Source organism: Antechinus flavipes, chromosome X (genome assembly GCF_016432865.1).
Source record: "Antechinus flavipes isolate AdamAnt ecotype Samford, QLD, Australia chromosome X, AdamAnt_v2, whole genome shotgun sequence".
In the NCBI taxonomy this organism is placed as follows: domain Eukaryota; kingdom Metazoa; phylum Chordata; class Mammalia; order Dasyuromorphia; family Dasyuridae; genus Antechinus; species Antechinus flavipes.
In genome coordinates this window covers 17,592,199-17,617,338 of record NC_067404.1, presented here as the reverse complement: position 1 = coordinate 17,617,338, position 25,140 = coordinate 17,592,199, and the positions used below count along the sequence as shown (strand labels likewise).

The window sequence follows — 25,140 nt, the reverse complement described above, 5'->3', positions numbered from 1 at the left end:
ACTCTGTGTGGATCACCCTGCTTCAAATGTGTTTCCTGTAAACAACATATTGTAGGATTCTGGCTTTTGATCTAGCCTGCTATCTGCCTCCGCTTTATGGGAGAGTTCATCCCATTCACATTTACAGTTAAAACAACTAATTCTGTATTTTCTACCATCTTATTATCTCCAGATTATACTTTTCTCTTTCTTTTCCCCCTCCCCAGTATTAAACTTATGAGCACCACTTGCCTCATGCAGCTATAATCTCCTACCGAGGCTACTGATTGCCAGGGCCATACATACCAATCTTCCCAGAAAATATGTAGATGAACCAATGTTAAGATACCAAATAGCTTTTATTTATTGGTAATCTCAGCAGGGGTTATCAGGAAGCAAGAGTAAGTATATGTATGTCTCTGTGTCTCTCTTTCTGTATCTCTGAATCTCTCTACATCTCTGCCTCCCTCTACTTTTCTCTGTATCCTTCTTGCCTATGGACTCAAAGCTGGTTATTTATATACTTACTCTCCTCTGGGATTACCCCATGCCTAGCCCACTCAGCACTGCATAGGTGAATCCACAGAAGGGAGACACCTGGAGTTAGTGCTGTGTCCTAAGAAAAAATATAGCAAGAAGACACACCCCTTGCCATCTCTAGGAAACATCTGTAAGACACAACCTCCTGCCTCAAAGGCCAAGCCCCTTTTTACCTCCTGAGTCCACCCTATCAACTGACATGGCACATACATGGCAATTCTCAGAGAGCAATGTCCCTAACAGGAAGTTCTCTTTCTTTAGAATCCCTCCCTCCCTCTTAAAGTCCTTCCCCCTTTTCTTATACTTTCCCTCTACTATTTCTGTATTTCTTTCTATTTAGCCTATGCCTTCCCTTTTCACTTTTCCCCTCCCAATTTTCAATGAGGTGAGAGAAGTTTTTCTCTTTGAGCCAAATCTGTTGAGAGTAAGATTCACACAATGTTCCTCCCTCTCCTTTCTTTCCTTCAGATACAATAGGCTTCCTTTGTCTCTTCATGAGGTATAATTTCCCTCTTTTTACCTTCACTTTCCCCTTTTTCTGATGCAATCCTTTTTTTTTACTTCTAATTCCTTTGTTTAAATATTATAACAGTAAAATCAAATTATATGTGCACTCTCTATATATGCCCATAATAGAAATATAGTTCCCAAGATTTCTTTTTACCTTTTTATGCTTCTCTTGAGTCCTATATTTAGAGGTCAACTATTTTGTTTACCTCTGGTTTTTACATTAGAAATAAATGGAATTCACCTGTTTCATTGAATGTCCATCTTCTTCCCTTGAAGAAAATGCTCAGTTTAGCTGGGTAGTTTATTTTTGGCTGCATTCCAAGTTCCTTTGCCTTTTGGAATATCAGATTCTAGACCCTTCATTCCTTTAATGTGGAAGCTGCTAGATCCTGAGTGATCCTTATTGTGGCTCCTTGGTATTTGAATTGTTTTTTTCGTTTCCTGAGAAGACTGCATCCTGCCCCCATTCACTCAGCATATGCTGGCCTCTGTGTTCTACCTCCCTGCCTGTGCTGGCCCCCTCCCATGCCTGATCAAGACAAACCTCTTCTGGCCATCTTTGAAATTATCTTCTGCTCCCTGTTTGTAGTGGCTAGAAGCTGGAAAATGAATGGATGCCCATCAATTGGAGAATGTTTGAGTAAATTGTAGTATATGAATGTTATGGAATATTATTGTTCTGTAAGGAATGACCAGCAGGATGAATGCAGAGAGGACTGGCGAAACTTACATGAACTGATGCTAAGTGCAATGAGCAGAACCAGGAGATCATTATATACCTCAACAATGATACTGTTTGAGGATGTATTCTGATGGAAGTGGTTCTCTTCGATAAAGAAAGCTAATTCAGATTCAGTTGATCAAAGATGGGCAGAAGCAGCTACGCCCAAAGAAAGAACACTGGGAAATGAATATAAACTGCTTGCATTTTTGTTTTTTTTCCCCGGATTATTTATACCTTCTGAATTCAATTCTCCCTGTGCAACAAGAAAACTGTTCAGTTCTGCACACATATATTGTATCTAGAATATACTGTAACCTATTCAACATGTAAAGTACTGCTTGCCATCTGGGGGAGGGGGTGGAGGGAGGGAGGGGAAAAATCAGAACAGAAGTGAATGCAAGGGATAATGCTGTAAAAAATTACCCTAGCATGAGTTCTATCAATAAAAAGTTATTTAAAAAAAATAAAATAAATTAAATAAAATAAAAAAGAAATTATCTTCTGCTGATAATTTGTTATACTCCCAATATTCATGGGTTCTACTAGTCAAGCACTATTTCAGAGGCTGAATTTTGTAATCAGCAGTGAGATAGTAGGGGAGCTTAGAATGAAACATTTGTCCGCTCCACCATATTGGCTCTACCCTTACATTTTTTTTAAATTAATGACTTAGACAAAAGGCATAGATGGTATCCTTGTCCCATTTGCAGATGAGCCAGAAATGGATGACAAAGCCAAAATCCAAAAATATCTTGATAGGTTAAAGCATTGTGCAAAATCTAATAAGCTGGAATTGAATTGGATATAAAGTCTAGCACTTTGATTTAAGAAGTGAACTTTACAAGTATAAGATGGAGAGAAGCCTAATTATGAGGTTTGTTTACAAAAAAATTCCATGGTTTAGTGGATTATATGCTCAAAGTGAGGCAAAAATAGGATATCACACCAAGAACTGCAATTGGAATCTTTGTCTGCATTCAAAGAAGGAGGTAATGGGCTGTATGCTCTCCATGAAGACTTTCTTGTCTCTCTCCAGATGATTGTGCTTTTTTTCTGAAATTACTTTGGTTTTTACTTTCTATGTAACATACACACACATTATGTATGTAATCGTTATATTTTGTGCACACAGACACAAAAACACAGAAACAGAGACCCATGCTCTCTCACAAAAGTATATATTATATATGTGTATGTATGTATATACACATACATAATGTGTATGTATATTTTGTTATCTATGATAGAATATATGCTCTTTTAAGGAAGGGATTTTTTTGTATCCCTGGTGCCTAGCACCATGTCTGGTACATAGTAGATGCTTAATAAATGTTTGATATTTAGGGGCAGGAAGGCCTTTCAGTATTTATCAAATAATAGTACAGACAGGAAATGAATTTCTCCCTTTTCTTATGTTTGGGCTTGTCAGGGATAATATTGTAACTGAGTATAGGACTTGGTGCATGGTATTTGTTGGCATTTGCTGTATGCCCTGCTGGTAGAGGGATAGCTAATTATCTTTGGGTTACACATCTAATACTCAATGGAATCTCTCTTTTTCTCAACTGTCCTCAAGCCACTCTCTTCTTGCACTCATAGTCCCAATATCTTGCTCTGTTTTCCAAAGTCCCTACTCTGCCCCATTCACCTGCATCTCTTGGTCTATACCCTCTTGCAAAGAGAAACCTGGATTGTATTTTATTGCAGTCCCTTACTCTCCTTTGCTACTCTCTGTGCACACTGTCAGGTCCTTCCCTCAATCCAGTCCCTGATGTTCTAACCTTGAAGAACTTCTTCAGCCCAACTCCATTGTTCCTTCCCTGAAGCAATTGCTTCCCCTAGCAGTTCCTGCACAGGGCTGGAGATGTGGGGGAAATGTTCTTATTCCTTCAGTTGCTGATAAAATGTGGTTCTTCTTCCAGGAAATTTGTGTGGGGTCACAAGAGCTCAGCTGCATGTAGCTGACCCTTGCAAAGTGCTGATCTGGTTTTGGATCTTCATCTTCCAATTTCCCTTGAGCAGCTTACTAAAAATATCCTCCTCTCAGAGGCCTCCATGTCCTTCTAGTAAAGGTAGTCAGATCCTTTCTGCAGGTATAGATGTGTCTGGTGGAACTTTTCAACTGAAGTAGATGAAAGGGAATGACCATTTGCTAGATCCCTTCTATTACATTGAATAATCCCCACATCCCCACTTTAAAAATCAGATTCTACCATTTCTTCATATTCACATTTTGTCCCATTCCATATTGGGGCAGGTCATTCTGACTGTTACTGGTTTTTTTGTAAATCATGTAAATCATGAAAAAGGGGGCAAAACTTCCAGTTCTGCAGGAAGAGAAAGGTGATAGTGTGTTATATTGCTGAATGAAATCAGATGAGATACTATATGTAAAGCCCTTTCTTCTGCTGTCATTATTGAATTGGGGTGAAAGTACTTGAATATGTATTATACTTAGTAAGATGTGAACTGGTGTCTGGGGCTGGAACTATCCAACTGAAGCTCGATATCTTTCAGATGTGAACAGATGTCAAATGTTCATATTACAAATGGAGACCTCAGGATATCTGTGAGCATTCAAAAATAAGCTGTACTGGAACTGTAATGTTGTCATGGAGCAAAATTTTGTCCCCCCTCTCCTAGTTATAATACTGATCCATAAAAATTCAAGAAGAGTATGTCATGAAAAGTACTTTGCAAACATCTCATTTGAACCTCACAACCACCCTGTAATTTACTTAGCATAGGTATTACTATCACACCCATTTTATAGATTTGAATATTAAGATCTGGAAAGTTTTAGCAACTTGCCTATGGTCACATGGGAAGGCAGAACTTCGGTCTAGGCCTTGTGTCTCCAATTCCAGTTGTCTATCCACTATGCCAATTCACTAGTGTCAGGGCAGCTGGTATGGGAGTCAAACCCTGAATCTGAAATAGTCTCCCCTCCCTAGTCTCTGCTCTGGGAGGAGACTAGTCCTGCCTTGTGACATCAAAGTGCATTCCTCCTCCCATTCTGTTTTATATGTAAGTCTTCTTCATCTCTGGAAGACACTGAGCAGGGCCAAGAGCAGCTGGATGTCTGTGTGTCTCTCCTACAATTCCTTTATTCTCCTTCTTACCCCCATATTTCAGACTGACCGATCTTGAGGGTCCTGCTAGTGCCCAAGTGGCTATGGATGGGGTAAGTGCCCCCTCCCCTGCTCTTGCCTCAGCCCCTCTATTTCTTCTTCTCATCTTCTCTTCCCTCCCCCCAACCTTTTCACGCAGCCCCCCACCCTTCAATTGGCTTCTCTTAGTGCTCTGGAGGAAGTGTGCAAGGGAAGTGCTGGGAGCATAGATAATTTTCTTTATGCGGGTGTTGTGTATATAGAAGGGTCATTTGTGTGGATGGGTATATGCATGGGTGTGTGTGTGTGTGTGTGTGTGTGTGTGTGTGTGTGTGTGCATACGATACCTGGGTCTTCCTCTCCAAAGGGCTGGGATTTGTGGGGTTGTGGGGTGGGGTGTGATGGAGGCCAAGCTAGGAAAAGGCCTTTGGGGACCCTCCTTCCCTCCTCAGATGCATGTTTCCCTTCTTTCTTCTTCCTTTCCTCCCATCCTTGACTTGACCTTGGGGCTAGGGAGACAGGAGACGGTATAAGAACTCTTCCCCTTCACCTCTGCATATCATTTCATTTGATATCCTTTAATTTAATGGCATATTTATTTTTTTATTCTGGTTTCAATTAGCACCTGGTGAAAGGGCCTTCCCATGTAACTTCTTGTGGAATAGAAAGGGGCAGAGGGGACTGTTCCCTGAATCTGCAGAAGTCTATGATTTAGACTGAAAGAAGAGAATTGTTTTAAAAGTGCACTTCTCTCTTTAGGAGGGATTTGGAGCATTTTTTCATAGGGCTATTGTTAGGTTGGATATGTTTCCCTGAAAATTTTTACAAAATTATCACTTTGCAGATGATATGATAGAATACTTAATCAACTAAAAAACTACTCGAAACAATGAATAACTTTAGCAAAGTTGCAGGATACAAAATAAAACCATATAAATCATCAGCATTTCTATATGTTATCAACAAAGTCCAGCAAAAAATTTCCTGTTCATATTGGACATATTTTTGACTTTGGATATTGTCCATACTTTGACATATTGTAGAATGGCTTTTAATTTTGGAAATTAGAACAAGTTCTTTCTATATCTTGCATATGCAACAGTCTTTAGAGAACTACAAAGATATTTTTCCTCATTTAATAAGTTATTCTTCTCAGTTTAACTGCATTTGATCTGTTTGTGCAAAAACAAGATGAGTCACCTTGTCTGTTAGGAGTTGCCCTTTTTTGAAAGATTGTAATAAATCTCTTTTTGTTTTTTATTACCTTGAGAGTCTCTGATTGTTTTTGTGGTCACTACTATCCTAACACATGGGATATCTTAATGATGTAAGAAATAGTAAACATCAATAAAAATAAAAATTTTTAAAGGAGGCCAAAAATCTCAAGGGTAATAGTGGAGGGGAAAAGGAGAGAAAAGGGTTATGCTAAGGGCACTGAACCTCATGATGTATGCCCTTTCTGTGGGGAAATTACGAGTTCTACTGAGGAACTTGCCCTTTATATGCTCTCCCAACTCTATTTCCTATTTACCATCTTTTCATTTTGTCCCTAGCCTATTCCCCCAAATAAATCTACCTTTTTGCCAAAGAGAATGGTCATTGTGAATTCTTCACATGACTGAACCCCAATGTTTTGTGCCTGCCATAATTTGGTAACAACCTCCTCACTATAGATCACATCAATGAGGACCAGGTCTGGAATGGGACATGGGCAAATTTTCCAATGTCTTTGGCAATTTCCTTCACTACCAGTCCTCCATCATCAATTTTCACAAAGCAAAAATTTAATGCCCCACAGATTCCACCTTCTTTAGCCAAAAAATAATCTAATACCAATTTATGCTGGAGTACTACTTCTCTAATCTGAATGACCTGGCCTGCTAACAAATCTAGTCCTTTTGTCATTTGGTTAGTAATTATTTCGACCATGGCCTGGGGTCTAATGAGCCTATTCAGCTTACAAAATAGGGTTCTATACCCCCAACTCTTATCTGGGGCTATCACCACAACCATTTGGGTCCCCAGTAATTAGCATAGGTAACTCTTTAACAACAACAGAACTGCTGAAGAAACAGACATATGCATTCTAGCAACAGATAGATGACTAGCCCAATCTTCACTTACCTACTTATTTAGGATATAATGACCACATATTTTCAGATAGGAAACTGCAAGATCTTACATAGTTTCTATTGAAATTTGCTATAAAAAGAAGTAGGGACATGATTATAATCAAAAACTGGTCCTTCAGACCTCAGTCTGAGAGTCTGAGAGCACATACATGACACAATAAAACAGGATTAGCTCATTGTATGCAATAACAATTCCACCTTATAGACAGACTTGGGAATAATCAGGTGGGTTCTTATTCAAAGGAACACCACTGGGGAACTGAGTCAGAAGGATCCCACCTTAAGTGGATACCAAGCTTAGATAACTCTTGCCCAGGTTAGTATCTAACCTCCACCTCTAACAATTTAGTATCACATTCCTCTGAGTAGCTTGTGACATATTCCTTTCAGATGGTGGATTACTGGCTTGATTATCCATCAGACAATGAGCAGGACCAGGAGATCATTATATATTTCAACAACAATACTATATGATGATCAGTTCTGATGGACGTGGCTCTCTTCAACAATGAGATGAACCAAATCAGTTCCATTTTTTCAATAATGAATAGAACCAGCTACACCCAGTGAAAGAACTCTGGGAAATGAGTGTGAACCACTACATAGCATTTCTACTCCTTCTGTTATTGTCAGCTTGCATTTTTGTTTTCTTTCTCAGGTTATTTTTACCTTTTTTCTACATCTGATTTTTCTTTGTGCAGCAAGATATGTATACATATATTGTATTTAACATATACTTTAACATATTTAACATGTATTGGACTACCTGCCATCTAGGGGAGGGGGTTGGGGGGAAGGAGGGGAAAAGTTGGAACAGAAGGTTTTGCAAGGGTCAATGCTGAAAAATTACCCATGCATATGTCTTGTAAATAAAAAAGCTATAATAAAAATTAAATTAATTTTTTTAAAGTTTCAGAATATAGGTAATATCTAAATAACTTTGGACTAAATTTCACAAAATTCATACATTATATCCAGCTGGGCTAACAAAATGTTAAAGCATAGCTCATACAATTTTTACAAATTCCCCAATATACAATTTAGAAAGCAACATAGTAGCTTAAATATATTTCATCAAATTAGGAGACTACATGTGACCTCTTTAGGTTGATTACCAGAGAACTAAAATTTTTAACTTAAAATCAAATCAAATGCAGACATAAATTTCTAGTAGCAATACTTTAATATCAATGCACATATATTTCTAAAATCTTATACCAGAATAAAGAAGTTCACAATTTTAGCATGCACTAGTTAATAGTGATTATCTCATACATTTTCAAAATCAGAATTACAGTTTAAACACACGGCTCCAAGATTTAAGGTGGCAGAAAACTTCCCTTCCAAGTCTATCAACAGGGCTTTAAGAAATTGGTAGACTCTAGGACCCTAAGGGAGAGGGTCAAAGACATTTGGGCCCACAGGTGTTAAGATGCATGTCTGTGGCCCAGTGACTAGCACATCCTCCATGCCAGAAATGCAGGGGGCCATGTTGAAGATATTGGGGGTACCAGTGCAACCCCCTGAAGAATCCAGTAAACCAGGGACACCAGCCTAAATTTGAACCCAGAAGAGATTCCACAAACCTCTCCAGGGAAAATCCCATAGAGGGTGGTTTTTTTTTTCCTTTTGCAGTTTTTCTGTAAGCCTCAAGTTCTGGCCCTGAGAAGGCTTTTAAATTAGGCCTACTTAAAAATGCAATAGACCAACTCAACTTAGCTGATAGTACTAAGCAATTTTAAAGAGTTTCAAAAACCCCAGAATCTGCTGTTTTAGCAGTTCTATAACTATTTCTGCAGACCCAATTTGGCCAGTTTTAGGTCCACAGAAATATGTCAATTTTTTTTTTCTTTTTGGTGTGACAGTTAAAAACCTTCCCTATCTCAGAATTAGTCCTTTCTCTCTATATCTATTTGCCTAAGTCTAATTATGTAAACGACAATCATTTAAAAATCCTAAATAGGATATTTTAATTCAGCTGAAAGAAATACAGAAGACAAAAACACAGGCTCACACACACCTAAAATCAATCAAGCTCAGCCTTACCTTGGGGTGGAAGCAAGAAAAGTAGTTCTGGAGCAGAAACCATAGGAGCCAGCCAGCAGGGTATTGAAGGCTCCTTTGAATTTATATCCAGCCTTCAGAGAATGGACATTTCCTTCGAATGAGTGGGGCACCTGCCCAAACAAAACAACAGTATTTACTTCATTCCAATTCTTCCTAAAAGGCTATCTTCCTGAGATATTAGATAGTTTTTTTAAGAGCTAGCTAGATTGTTCCTTTCCCAAAGGTCACAGTATCTTGTCCTCTTTATGGAAGACTCACTCAATCTTACCAAAGGAAAACAGGTGGATTCTTACCGACTTGAATGGCTTAGAATTTTCCCAATGGCAAAGGACAATAGGAGCCTTTTATGGACTTTAACGGCCTAAATTCTCCCAATCCCAATCCCAGTCACTCAGGCAGCTCTCCAATTCTTGGTAGAGGGAAAGTCTTTTTATGGATCTAACCATTTAGAGTCTCTTCCCCTCTCACCAGTTGCTTGCCCTACCTGGATTTTTCTTTACCTGACTGATTTCAAACTTTTCTCAGCTGGCTTATCTCTTGGGCTGAATTAATCCTTATCTTTTTGAGCCCACTTCCATTTTTGCTTTCTCTCTGTGTCTCTCTTCAGGAATTTACCCATTCTCCAGAAGGGCAGCTGCCCAAGGATTTGGTATGGGAGATTCCCCTCAAGAAAAGGAAATATCATAGAATGAGCCACCAAACTATGTAGGTCAATATCGACTACAAAAACAATCAGAGGGTCTTGAAGTAAGAAAAAGCAAAAAGGGACTTTTACAATCTCGAGAGAAAGGGCAAGTCCTAATAGACAAGTTGTCAATAGAGGAGTGCAAAGTGCAAAATGCAAAACAAAATTAAATAGACCCTGAGGGCAGAAGCCCCACACTTTCCCTTTCCGAAGACTATCCCAGAAACAAAATAATCAATTCAACTATCCCTAGAGAAGTGCTATACAAGCAGATATTCTTGGATGAGAGAATTCTGTTAGCTGAATTCCCAAAATCATCATCACCTTTAAAAGAAGTACTTAAATGCTAATTTAGAGAAGGTGGGAAATATGAGGGAAAATGTTCATCCAAGATAATGGAACTTGCAGCTTTTTTAGCTATGGCTCAACTTGCTTATTGCAAAGTCTCAAAGCCATATTCCCATGAAAGGTCTTCACTCTATTCCATGCACATGTAATCCTCCTTCTTCCCATCCTTGAGACCTCTGGCATGTGATAAATAGTATTTTTGTTTTGTTTTGTTTTAGAGAGGAAAAGAAAAGCAAGCACAACTGATAGATGCATTTGGGAAAAGGTGTACAATGTCTAATACATGTGAATCTCTCACCTCCTAGACATGTTAAGGTAATGACATCTTCTCCTGTTTTGTTTTCAGTCTCACTTGATCGTCTACATTTTGTTACAGGTACTTTTAAGTTTTTGCTGTGTCATTCTTTCCATTTAAATTGTTGTAGTTATGTGGAGTAAACAAGGGTGGAGTTTACCTTCCCCCTTCTAGAATGGAAGCTCCTTGGGGGCAGAGGCTATAAAATGAAGGGTAGAGATTCAGGTCATGTAACTTCAGTAACATCCAGTTCCCAGGAAAACAGGGAGGGACTTGTGCTTCAGGGTAGGAAATAAAATACTGCCTTTGGAGTTTCAAAGGTGTGTCTACTAACCTAAGCACCCATTCTTATAAGAATGTAAAATAAATCTTTCCTGCATTCATTGGTGAGTCACTGGAGTTAGTGGTAAGAGATTTTGTTTCTTACAATGCATATTTGTTTAATTCTGATTGATATTATTTTCTATGGTACTTTTTAGCAAGATGTTGTTTCCCTGCTTATCTCTTTCAGATTTTGCTTTATCTGAGGATCCTGATTGCTACCCTTTTCTTTTATACAATCTGCTAAAGTCTGTGTGAACATGGGGAGGGGAGGGAGGAAAAGGGGGGATGAAATGAAGCTTCAGGCTATTTTCCGAGTTTGTTTTGAGGATTTGAAAGTTTTTGGTGGTTCCAAAGTGATGTGATGTGGGGAGAAGTTTGCTCATTGCTTTCCTGGTCTGTGCTCTGTTGCTTACCCAGGAATCCTTCGAGATTACAGTTGATACTGCTCTTCATTATCCTTGCTGTTGTCAGAAAGTGCTGCTCTTTGCTTTTGAGGTGTGACCCAGAAGTTTGCAAGGGAGTTTCCAAATATTTGCAGAAGTCAGAAGTAGGAATTATGCTTTGCCAAGGGACCTCTCCTCTTGGCACAGCTGCCTACCAAGACTCTTGCCTGCTGTGAAGATACCCTCTTCTCAGTGATAACCTCTATTTCTCTGCCAGGATCTCTTGCCACTAAGGAGTCTGTCTTCCTAGTAAAGCTGCCTTCTCGGTGCCAGTAAACTTCCCTTTTGCCAATCAGACTTTTTGGGTTTATGAATTCTTTCACAATGGACCTGCGTCGACCAGAGGGGATTCCCACAACTCTCTGCACTACCACTAACTGCATCAAAAGTTAGTTTATATTCACACTTTCTGTCCATGTATACGCCTTCTACCTACCCTAAGAGAGATATAGTTTTTAAGAGTTTAAAAATATTATCTTACTATGTAAGAATGGATATAAACAGTTCATCCTTACTGAATGAATTATGTTTTTACTTTCCTGTTTACCTTTGTGTGAGTCAGAAACCATTAATAAAACAACTGGATAGATCTCTAGAAGCAAAGCAAAGTTTATTATTCGTCCTCGAGAACTGGTGTCCCACCCAGAGCAGAGAATCGAAGGGAGGAAGCACCGTAGGGGGCAGGGTCAACACTTTTAATCCCTAACGCAAATTCCCCCTCCCACCACTGACCCTCATCCTTATTGGCTGAGGATCTTACATTCTAAACGCAGGAACTGCCCAAGAAATTGAACTTGACCAATAAGTACATAGTTGCCCATATTTGGCTGAACTAGGGAGGATAACAAGAAGGGGGCTTAAGTATGCCCTTCTAAGTATCCTAGGATACTTAAGTAGTATCCTAGGAGGATAACAGGGAGGGGATAGCAGGGAGACTTTAAGTATGTCCTTAAGATAGCAGGGAGGAGACTTTAAGTATGCCCTTGACTTAATACTTAAAGTCCTTCAGGCCTACTCAAACTTTGAAATAGATGAAATCTTACTCGATTTTCACAACTGTCTTGAAAGATCTCACCTTGTCTCATTCACCTTCTTATACATCTCTTTAGTCTTATATTTGAAAATCAAATTTTCTGTTTAACTCTGGCTTTTTTAGCAGGAATATTTGAATGTCCCTTTTTTCATTGAATATCCATTTCTTCTTCCTGAAAAATAATGTTCAGTTTTTGTTGGGTAGCTGATTCTTGATTGTAATTCAAACTTCTTTATCATCTAGAATATCATATTCCAAGCTCACTAATGTTTTAATATAGAAGCTGCGAAATCCTGACTGTGGCTGCTTGATATCTGAATTTTTTCTTTCTGACTATTTGCAATATTGTCTCCTTGGTCTGAGAGTTCTGGAATTTGACTATAATATTCCTGATAGTTTTCATTTGGGGCTATTTCAGGAGATAATTAGTGGATTCTTTCACTGTCTATTTTAACTTCTAATTCTAGGATATCAAGGCACTTTTCCTTGATAATTTCTTGAAAGATGCTATCCAGGCTCTTTTTTTGATCATGGCTTTCAGTAATTCAATAATTCTATTACCTCTCCTGGATCTTTTTTCCAGGTGAGTAGTTTTTCCAATGAGGTATTGTATTTACATTTTCTTCTATTTTTTCATTCTTTTGATTTTGTTTGATTTATTCTTGTTATCTTGGAGTCATTAAATTAGCTTTTGTTTGCTCAATTTTAACTTTTAAGGAATTTTTTTCAGTTATCTTTTGTATTTCCTTTTCCTTTTAGCCAATTCTACTTTTTAAGGAGTTGTTTTCTCCCATTAATTTCTCTACTTCTTTATTCATTTTTTGTGCTTCCTTTACCAAGCTATTTACTCTTTTTTCATAGTTCTCCATTTTTTTAACCTCTCTTCTATGATTTTAAAAATCCTTTTGTCACCTCTTCCAGGACTTTTTTTGGACCTAAAACCAATTGATATTTCTTGTTGAAGCATTGCATGTAGACATTTTGGCATCATTGTCCTTTTCTGAGTTTGTGTTTTCATCTTCCCTATTGCCACAGTAGCTTTTTATGATTAGAGCTTTATGGTTTTGTTTTTGATTTTTACTGATTTTCTAGCCTATGATGTGACATTTAAAGTTGATCTCTGCTTTTGGGGTATGGGAGGGCAGTGTGCCAAGTTTCTTGTACCAAGAACCTGACCTTTGGTTCCTGTTCCAATGTCTTGGAGGCTGGCTACTTACCTGATAATTCATGAGTCTCCACTTGGAAGTGTTTCAGAAAACCATTCCAAATCTATGGTACCCCATAAAAATCCAGCATATAAGGGGAAGTATAATACAGTTGCTCAATGTTTGTTGAATAAATAAATTTTATACATTTGAATGGAGGTAACATCTGGTTGAAGTGAACATTTAAGCCAACCCAGGATTGTGTGTGTGTGTGTGTGTGTGTGTGTGCGTGCGTGTGTGTGTGTGTGTGTGTGTGTACTCTAACGTATTGGGGTCAGAGAAGGTAGGAGCTAAAGCCTCTTAGGCTGATTTGTGGCTCTGTCTTCAGTTCTTAGAGTCAGGAAGAACTGAGTTTAAATATTGCTTCTAATAATTACAAGTTGTGTAACTTTGGGCAGATCCCTTAATGTTTCTCTACCATTTTGGTGCCAGATTAAAATAATTAAACTCAATGCTGAATGGGTTTTCTTGAATTTCTTCTGTCTCCATTTCAGAGGGAACAAACTTATAAGAACACAGACCATCCAAGGGATGGCATTTATGGTAGTATACCATAAAAGGGAGATATTTGATTCTAAGGGAAGGAGTATACTTCTCCAGCACGCATTATATATGTCAGTGTTTTAGGGTTACTGGGGCTAATTGTGTTGTATAAGGGAATTTACTCACAGCAGGCCCCTAGTAGCAAAAGGACAGAGTGTTGGATTCCTGCACCCCCAATGGGCCAGGTCAGGTATTACATGGAAACAGAACCAAGAATGCCAAAAGCCAAGGATAACTGGTGATCGATGAGTATGTCTTCCCATGGGATAGTTGAAACTTCTCTTGATAGTTCAGTTCTGTCCATTCCATTCCTATTGCTAGTCCTTTACACCCACTATACATAAAAATACTTGGAGAGTTTCTAACTCAGATAGGATAACTAGAGTCTTTCCTTAGGATGGGTGATGAATTTAGAAGGGGCTCAATGCTGTTAGAACTTCAGTGCACTGAGAACAAGCACTTTTCTTATCTTTCCATGGTCTCAAGTCAGATTCCTGAATAGTGGCTTGGCAACAGTCTTCTGGGATTTCTGAATCCCTCCATCTCGATGGTTCAATGTTTAGAGCACTGAGCCTGAAGTTAGGAAGATATAAATTCAAATCCAGCCTCAAGCACTAATTAGCTATGTAATGTTGGGGAAGGACAAGTCAGTGTGGTCCAAGTCAAACACTTTTTCATCTTTCTACCTCCTTATTTAGACTGACAACCCATCTGAATGTGTCTGCAATCTTACAGAGTTCTCTGGGGCACTAGGAGGTAGGTGATTTAACTGTAGTCATGCTGCTAGCATGGATCCAAAGCAGGACTTAAACTCTGATTCTTCCTCACTCTAAAACTGTCCCTCTATCTTTAGACCTTAGAGAATCCCTCTCTGTCATCCAGACATAGTTCAAACATCACTGATTCCATGAAGCCTTTCTTGATTCCAACTGCTAGTAACTTCACTCCCAGACTACCTTATATTTTGCCTTTCTTGGATTTATTGTCTATGTGCCTTTATATATTTTCTGTCTCATTAGAATGTAAGCATTTTTTGGTTAGAAATTACGTCTTTAATAGTGTTTGTATGCTTAAAACCTAGGACCATGCCTGTTATGCAGTAGATACTTAAGAAATGCTTGTTGACAGCTTAATTAGTTCACCTGTCTTTCTATGTGTGCAGGACATAGGAGGAACTTAATTTTTAGTTATCAAATGAATAAATCCATGAGTTATAGACCTAAACTAGAGTAATTACTGATTATAATTATATATATATATATATTTTTTTTTTAAATTTTATAATAACTTTATATTGACAGAATCCATGCCAGGGTAATTTTTTTTTACAACATTATCCCTTGCACTCGCTTCTGTTCCGATCTTTCCCCTCCCTCCCTCCACCCCATCCCCTAGATGGCAAGCAGTCCTATATATGTTAAATATGTTGCAGTATATCCTAGATACAATATATGTTTGCAGAACCGAACGGTTCTCTTGTTGCACAGGGAGAATTGGATTCAGAAGGTAAAAACAACTCGGAAAGAAAAACAAAAATGCAAATAGTTCACATTCGTTTCCCAGTGTTCTTTCTTTGGGTGTAGCTGCTTCTGTCCATCATTTATCAATTGAAATTGAGTCTTTGTCAAAGAAATCCACTTCCATCAGAATACATCCTCATACAATGTTGTCGAAGTGTAAAGTGATCTCCTGGTTCTGCTCATTTCATTTAGCATCAGTTCATGTAAGTCTTGCCAGTCCTCTCTGTATTCATCCTGCTGGTCATTTCTTACAGAGCAATAATATTCCATAACATTCATATACCACAATTTACCCAGCCATTCTCCAATTGATGGGCATCCATTCATTTTCCAGTTTCTAGCCACTACAAACAGGGCTGCCACAAACATATAATTATATTTTTTATCTCTCACCATAATTTTCATCAGTTATCAATTTTTAAATTTTATGCATCAAATCTAATCCATGTATCCATTCATAGTTTAATTTGATATGTGATGTAGGTGTTCTCTTATTAAATTTCTGCTAAATTGCTTTCCTCAAGGGACCTGTATGTGCCAAAATGTTTGTAGCAGCCTTGTTTGTAGTGGCTAGAAACTGGAAATTGAATGGATGCCCATCAATTGGAGAATGTCTGGGTAAATTGTGGTATATGAATGTTATGGAATATTATTGCTCTGTAAGAAATGACCAGCAGGATGAATACAGAGAGGCTTGGAGAGACTTACATGAACTGATGCTAAGTGAAATGAGCAGAACCAGGAGATCATTATACACTTCAACAACGATATTGTATAAGGATGTATTCTGATGGAAGTGGATTTCTTTGACAAAGAGACCTAACTCAGTTTCAATTGATAAATGATGGACAGAAGCAGCTACACCCAAAGAAAGAACACTGGGAAACGAATGTGAACTATTTGCATTTTTGTTTTTCTTCCCGGGTTATTTTTACCTTCTGAATCCAATTCTCCCTGTGCAACAAGAGAACTGTTCGGTTCTGAAAACATATATTGTATCTAGGATATACTGCAACATATCTAACACATATAGGACTGCTTGCCATCTAGGGGAGGGGGTGGAGGGAGGGAGGGGAAAAATCGGAACAGAAACGAGTGCAAGGGATAATGTTGTAAAAAAATTACCCTGGCATGGATTCTGTCAATATAAAGTTATTATAAAATAAAATAAAATATTAAAAAAAATAAATTGCTTTCCTCTTAGTCCATTTGTTTTTTATCAACTGTAGACAGTTTTTGCTTTGCATAAGTGGACCATTGGACAAACCTCTTAAGTAAAACAATTCCAAAATAATCATCTGCACATAGACCTGGTTATAGGAGAAGGAGGGAGGCAGAAAGAGGGCCAGTGTCTCTGAAGGGAAAGAGTCAAGAGATGATCCAGCTATATATGGGAGCCAGAAACAGTGAAGCAAGAGCAGGAGAAGGGTCCAGCAGTCGTGCGAACCATCCACGTGATATGAGGGGGAATATCATGTTGGAGACAGACATATGGGAGGCCGGACAGAGCCACAGACATGAGAATTCAGGCAACACACAGACTGAGGAAAGACACATGCTACCCAAGCAGAATGGATGGAAGAAAGACATGCAGATGAGTGGGAAGAGCAGGGCAAAAGTCTCCTCTCCCAGACCTGGAGATCTCAAGCCAAGCCCTGATTCTGAGACTGCTGAGGTGGAAGGTATCACTCAGCTCATCCAAAACCCCTTTATTTCCTCCTTTCCATCTCTCTATAAATACATCACAATACATACATATCCCATGTATCCCTTTCTCTCCTACTCCTTCTTCTTAAGAGCCATGCCATGTAACAAATGATATCTTTTGTTTTAGGAAGGAAAAAAAAATCAACACAACTATATAGTACACAGAGGAAAAGACATTTGGGGTTGAAGACACACACTACAGGCTTGCTCTTTGTGGGAACACATCAAGAAAAAATAGATATTTAATGAAATAGAGTCCTTTGAAGCATTCCTGGTGAAAATACAAGAACAAAATAGAAAATGTGACTTTGAGATAGAAGACTCAAAAGAAGCAATAAAAGGTAAATATGAAAGAGAAATCATGAGTGACTGAATAAGTTAAACTGTATACTTTTCTATAAGGGAAAATGATATCTTCTAAAAATTTTATCATTATTTGCAAGTAGAAGAACTGTACATATAAAAAGGGTTTGGTGGTGAGCCAATTAGGTGTAAATGATACAATGTAAATGAATAGGTGACAAATATGGATGCCCTAGGATAAGACAGAAGGAAAAGAATGGGGAAACTAATCTATGTAAACTAGGTGTTCAAGGAAGAGCTTTTATAGTGTAGCAGATTTATAGTATAGCCGATTCTTGTTCTTCATTCACATCTAAACTAGCTCAAAAAGGAGTATATGTGTGTGTGTAATACACACACACACACATACACACACACAGGGAAATTCAGAGTTAGCAATCATAATTGTATAAATGGGATGAATTCACTCATAAGATGAAAATGGGTAGCAAAATGGATTAAAAACTAGACTCCAAAAGCAAGTTGTTTTGTTTTGTTTTTACAAGAAATACATTTGAAACAAAGAGAGAGCCACAGAGTCAAAATAGGGGGCTGGAGCAGAAATTGTGTGTGTGTGTGTGTGTGTGTGTGTGTGTGTGTGTGTATGTGTGTATTTACTTAATTGGTCATAAAAATTTATCTTACCATACAGGTAAGTAAGTATAAGTAAGGGATAAGAGAAAGAAAAGGTGACAAAATGTTGGGCAGATAAAAGAAGGCAGTGGTGAAATAGGAGAAGAAATAGGAGAAAAAGAAGAAAACAAGTTGGAGGGAAATTCAGGATTAGCAATCATAACCATGTAAATGGGATAAGTTTACTCATAAAATGGAAGTAGGTAGTAAAATGGATTAAAAACCGGAATCCAAAAGTATGTTGTTTTGTTTTGTTTTTACAAGAAGCACATTTGAAACAAAGAGAGCCACAGAGTCAAAATAGGGGGCTGGAGCAGAAACTTATATTTCAGCCAAAGTAAAAAAAATGCAGGGGCAGCAATCATGATTTCAGATAAAGAAAAAGCAAAAATAGCCCAAATTAAAAGGGGTAAGCAAGGAAACTACACATTATTCAAAGGAACCATAGACAATGAATGTCAGTAGTAAACATATATGTGAGAAATGGCATAGCATTCAAATTCTTAAACGAAATGTCAAATGACTTATAAGAGAAAATAGTAAAAACTATAGTAATGGGGGATCTCAAATTTTTCCTTCGAAAGCTAGATAAATCTAACCATAAAATAATTAAGAAAAAAATCAAGAAGATTAACAGAATTCTAGAAAACTTAGATAAAAAAGACTCAGGAGAAAACTGAATAGGAATAGAAAGGAGTACAGTCAGATCTTGCTTTATGTAAATTTACATTAGGCAAATTGGATTTTATATAAGGAAGTCTGATAGAAATCTGCATTCATCCTCCTCCCAAAGAAAAAAACCTATGTAAACTTTATCCCACAATACTGGGATCTCTTTCTGCTCCTGCCCTTCATCTTGGCTCTCTGTGGCCTCCTAAATCTGCCCCTCCAAACAAAACAACAACTTTATTTTTATTTTTTTTATTTTATTAATTTTTTAAAATAACATTTTATTGACAGAATCCATGCCAGGGTAATTTTTTTTTTACAACATTATCCCTTGCACTCGCTTCTGTTCCGATTTTTCCCCTCCCTCCCTCCACCCCCTCCCTCAGATGGCAAGCTGTCCTTTACATGTTGAATAGGTTACAGTATATCCTAGATACAATATATGTGTGCAGAACCGAACAGTTCTCTTGTTGCACAGGGAGAATTGGATTCAGAAGGTATAAATAACCTGGGAAGAAAAACAAAAATGCAAGCAGTTTCTATTCATTTCCCAGTGTTCTTTCTTTGAGTGTAGCTGCTTCTGTCCATCCTTGATCAGTTGAAACTGAATTAGCTCTCTTTATCGAAGAGATCCACTTCCATCAGAATACATCCTCAAACAGTATCATTGTTGAGGTATATAATGATCTCCTGGTTCTGCTCATTTCACTCAGCATCAGTTCATGTAAGTCTCGCCAGTCCTCTCTGTATTCATCAAGCTGGTCATTTCTTACAGAAGAATAATATTCCATAACGTTCATATACCACAATTTACCCAGCCATTCTCCAATTGATGGGTATCCATTCATTTTCCAGCTTCTAGCCACTACAAACAGGGCTGCCACAAACATTTTGGCACATCCAGGTCCTTTTCCCTTCTTTAGTATCCAAAACAACAACTTTAAACAAAATCCTCTAAGAGAAAGCAGAACAACAAACCTTAAACAAAATAGTGACTACCACTGCTGGATCAGGGCTTGCCTTGAGACCAAACTTATTTATAAAGGTACTGAGAGAGGTTTCAGTTCTTCCACCTGCCCAAGAGTTTGGTCCTGCATTTTGTTATTTTGTCCATTTGTGTGTAGTACCTTGTGCTTGTCACTGGTCCTTGCATGTCATCTATCCTCTTCTAAAGGTTTTTGTGTCTTAGCCCATATTTGTTCCTAGCATGTTCTTCCTTTCAGTTCCAGCAAGTCCCTCATGTGGCTGGACCCAGCAGATATGTGTTCCTTCTCATCTTACTTCTTTGTGCTCAGCCCCCATGTGTCCTTGAACCATGTACTGGCCCTTTACCCAGAGGGGCACAGTCTACTTCTTGCCCCTCTCCTGCCATTTTCCAGGTGCATCACATTGCATAAATGTTGTTTTATATAAAGGTTTGCAGAACAGTCTACCTATATAAAATGAGAACTATCTGTATACCTTTTCCTCAGTCTTATGTGGCATGCTACTAAGTTTACATCTCAGAGAGATAAAGAAAAGAGAAAGAAACCCATTTTACAAAAATATGTGTGAAAACTCTTTTGGTGGTGGGGAAAAAAATGGAACTTGAGAAATGCCTATCAACTAAAAAATGGCTGAACAAGTTGGGGTATATGATTGGGATGGAATATGATTGTGGCATAATAAAGGACAAGCTCCAGGATAGTTTCCAAGAAATCTGGGAAGGCTTATATGAATTCATGCATAATGAAGTGATCAAAACCAGGAGAAATTGTACACAGGAGCACAGTATTGTAAAGTGAAAGCCTGTGAAAAACTTGGTTTTACGTGCACACTGGATTATTTGCCATCTAGGGGAGGAGGTGGGGGAAAGGGAGGGAAAATTGAAACACAAGGTTTTGCAAGGGTTAATGATGAAAAATTATCCATGCATATGTTTTGAAAATAAAAAGCTTTAATAAAAAAAAGAAAAAAAAGAAAAACTTGGTTACACTGATCAAGACAATGATCGAAGATGGTTCCAAAGGGTCCATGATGAAAAATGCTATGTACATTCAGAGAGAAAAAAACCGATAAACTCAGGATGTAGATTGAATGATACTTTTAAAAACTATATTTATTTTTATTGATTTATTTGGTTGTATTTTATTTTGTAACATGGAGTAATAAGGAATTTTGCATGACTTCACATGTGATAATCACAATCGAAAAACTTGCCAAATCAGTGGTGGGGAGAGAAGGAATTTATTTGAAACTCAACATTTTTAAAAATAGCTTTTAATTTTTTATTTAATTGGGAAATATTTAATTAAAGAAACAATTTTTTTTTAAAAAAAATGCTAATTGCTAAGTGCTACTTCCTGAATCAAGGCAAAACTATTTCACAAGAAAGCACTTTGACTACCTTGCCTGACTTTCTTAAACTTTATTCCTCTCTACATACTAAACCATTCAGGGACACTTGGCCTTCTGGCTATTTGTTGCTCAGCCAAGTTCAAGTGTTTTAGTAACTGTCTTGCATGCCTGGAATACACACCCCTACCTTTTCCTCCTGGCTTTCCTGACTTCCTTCAAATCTCAGATCAATATCCACTCCAAGAATTCTTTCCATTCCTCCCTCCTCTCCCACAGCTAGTAATTTCCCTCTGAAATTCTATCCCCTTTCTCTGGAATATGCATCCTTTTTTTCTCTGTTTCCTCATGTTTTCATAGAATGTCAATTCCTTGAGTGCAGAATCTGTCTTTTTGCCTGTCTTTGTATCCACAAAAGCTAAGAACAGTGTCTGGTAATGGTAGATGCGTCATAAATGCTTGTTCATTTATCAAGTTTGATATCATTAAACATAACTGATATGGTTGAGGAGTTTGAAGTGAAATAGGGATGAGAGAAAAGATAAGTATTATGTTATTAAAAACCTTTCATTTCAGAAAGCACATTGTTTTTGTTAAACTAGATCATTGATCTTACCTGCTTCAGCTATTGCATAGAGGGAAGTAGATGGCATTGTAGCTAGAGGGCCAGGAATATTTGGTCCAAATTTTCACTTTCCTCATTTCTTGAAAAGGCAAGATTATGAATGAGCAGCCTTGCAAAATGTTTCCATATTAGCTATGTCAAAAGTGAATATGTGGACCAAAAACCCAAAAGTAATAAAATTAAAAATAAGTATGCTGCAATCTGCATTCAGATTGCATGAGTTCTGTCTCTGGAAACGGGTAGCATTTTTCATCATAAGTGCTTCTGAGTTGCCTTGGATCATTGTATTGCTGAGAATAGTTAATGTGTACAATATTTTCCTGATATTCCTCACTTCATTTTGCATCAGTTCATGTAATTTTTTCCAGGGTTTTCTGAAATCAGTCTGTTTATCATTTCTTATAGCACAATAATATTTCATCATGATCATATACCACATTCTTCTTTTTTAATTTTTAATACCTTTTTATTTACAAGTTATATGCATGGGTAATTTTACAGCATTGACAATTGCCAACCTTTTGTTCCAATTTTTCCCCTCCTTTCCCCCACCCCCTCCCCTAGATGGCAGGATGACCAATACATGTTAAATATATTAAAGTATAAATTAAATATAAAATAAGTATACGTGTCCAAACCATTATATCACTGTACAAAAAGAATCGCACTCAAATATTGTACAATTAGCCTGTGAAGAAAATCAAAAAAATGCAGGCAGACAAAAATATAGGGATTGGGAATGCTATGTAATGGTTCTTAGTTATCTTCCAGAGTTCTTTCGCTAGGTGTAGCTGGTTCAGTTCATTCCTGCTCCATTAAGAAGTGATTTGGTTCATCTCATTGCTAAAGATGGCCAGGTCCATCAGAATTGATCATCATATAGTATTGTTGTTGAAGTATATAATGATCTCCTGGTCCTGCTCATTTCACTCAGCATCAGTTCGTGTAAGTCTCTCCAGGCCTTTCTGAAATCATCCTGCTGGTCATTTCTTACTGAACAATAATATTCCATAATATTCATATACCACGATGTATTCACTCATTCTCCAATTGATGGGCATCTACTCAGTTTCCAGTTTCTGGCCACTACAAAGAGGGCTGATACAAACATTCTTGCACATACAGGTCCCTTTCCCTTCTTTAAGATCTCTTTGGGGTATAAGCCCAGTAGTAACACTGCTGGATCAAAGGGTATACACAATTTGATAACTTTTTGAGCATAGTTTCAAATTGCTCTCCGGAATGGTTGGATGTATTCACAATTCCACCAACAATGTATCAGTGTCCCTGTTTTCCCACATCCCCTCCAACATTCCGCATTATCTTTCCCTGTCATTCTAGCCAATCTGACAGGTGTGTAGTGGTATCTCAGAGTTGTCTTAATTTGCATTTCTCTGATTAATAATGACTTGGAGCATCTTTTCATATGGCTAGAAATAGTTTCAATTTCTTCATCTGAGAATTGTCTGTTCATATCCTTTGACCATTTATCAATTGGAGAATGACTTGATTTCTTATAAATTAGAGTCAATTCTCTATATATTTACACCACAGCTTCTTTAGCCATTCCCCAATTGATGGCCATCCCCCTAATTTCCAGTTCTTTTCTATCACAAGAAGAGCTACCCTAAATACTTTTGTACAAGTAGGTTATTCCCCTTATTTCATCTCTTAAGGATAGAGACCTAGTAGTGGTGTTGCTGGAACCAAATATGATAGCCCTTTCAGCATAGTTCCAAAGTGCTCTCCAGAATGGTTGGAACACTTCACAATGCTACCAAAAGTGCATTAGTGTCTCAATTTTCCCATATCCCCTCCAACATTGATAATTTTCCTTTTTTGTCATATCAGCATGCCATATGCCAATCTCATACTTATTAAGGAAGTACTTCAACATTTTAGAACATTTTTTCATTTGACTTTAGATAGCTTTAATTTCTTTGTATAAAAACAGCCTAATCATATCCTTTGACCATTGTGATGACTTAGAAAAGTTTGAGAGACACAACTTCTGGGTAATTAGTAATTTCATTAATAATGCTAGCATTTTATTAACGCAAAAGTAAGTAGCATTTTTGAATGCCAAGGACAATCATGGTGGCAGCCTCAGGGCTTATGTGCCTTTGGAAAAGTGGGTGTTCCAGAGGATGGCAAGCAACTCTGATTGGTTAAGAATTAATGAGAGAATGAATAGCACAATGAGAAGTAGAAGCATTCTGATGAAGATCTGGGGGATGTATTTCAAATACTATGTTCCTTAGAAAAATAAACTTTAGCTTATCCATTACTACATATATGTAGCATCTTTTGATTAGCTACGAATAATACAATTTTAGATCAAAAGGTATGCACTGACAAATTGGGTCTCAAATGTGAATCATAATGATGAAAAAACTTTAGCATTCAGAGTTTGAAATCATAATTAACAACTGATGGTATATATGCAAATTAAACACCGTAACCAGGAGCTTTAAAAGTTATTAGTTTGTGGAAGAAAATTGACAGGTAAAGCATTTTAGAAGAGAAAGCTCAAATAACTAGAGTGCTTTTGTGATTAAAAAAAAATATCTGAGTAAGATAAGCTTCTAATCAGTAAAAAAATTTTAAGTAGTCACATTTCAAATAAATTTTATTACAACTTTAAATATTTTATAATATGTATATGTATACACATAGAGACACAGAAACAACGTAAGTTATAGAAAATAAGTTTACTTTTTTGGCAGACATCATTAAACAAAATTCAAGTCGCATACATTAGTAATTTAAACTCAATATCCTTAATTTGGCATAAATATGACATGCTTCCTTGTTTTTCTCTATTTTGTTAATCACTATACTTAAACTGCCTTATAACTTTACTGTTTTCTCTTATGTTCTGATTTTATTTTTTTTAAATTAATATAGCTTTTTATTTACAAGATATATGCATGGGTAATTTTTCAGCATTGACAGTTGCAAAATCTTTTGTTCCAACTTTTCCACTTCTTCCTCCCACCTCCTCCCCCAGATGGCAGGTTGACCAATACATGTAAAATATGTTTACTTATAAATTAAATACAATATATGTATACATGTCCAAAGAGTTATTTTGCTGTACAAAAAGAATCAGACTTTGAAATAGTGTACAATTAGCCTGTGAAGGAAATCAAAAATGCAGGTAGACAAAAATAGAGGGATTGGGAATTCTATGTAGTGGTTCCTAGTCATCTCCCAGAGTTCTTTCACTGGATGTAGCTGGTTCAGTTCATTACTGCCCTATTGGAACTGATTTGGTTCATCTCATTGTAGAGGGCCACGTCCATCAGAATTGATCATCATATAGTATTGTTGTTGAATTATATAATGATCTCCTGGTCCTGCTCATTTCAC

General features: G+C 37.4%; 1 pseudogene; it reads right to left on the bottom strand.

The window, feature by feature from the left end:
* Positions 1 to 21,796, bottom strand: part of LOC127542831 (methyl-CpG-binding domain protein 3-like) — a 38,632-nt pseudogene extending 16,836 nt beyond the window's left edge.
* Positions 21,797 to 25,140: the final 3,344 nt, after the last annotated feature.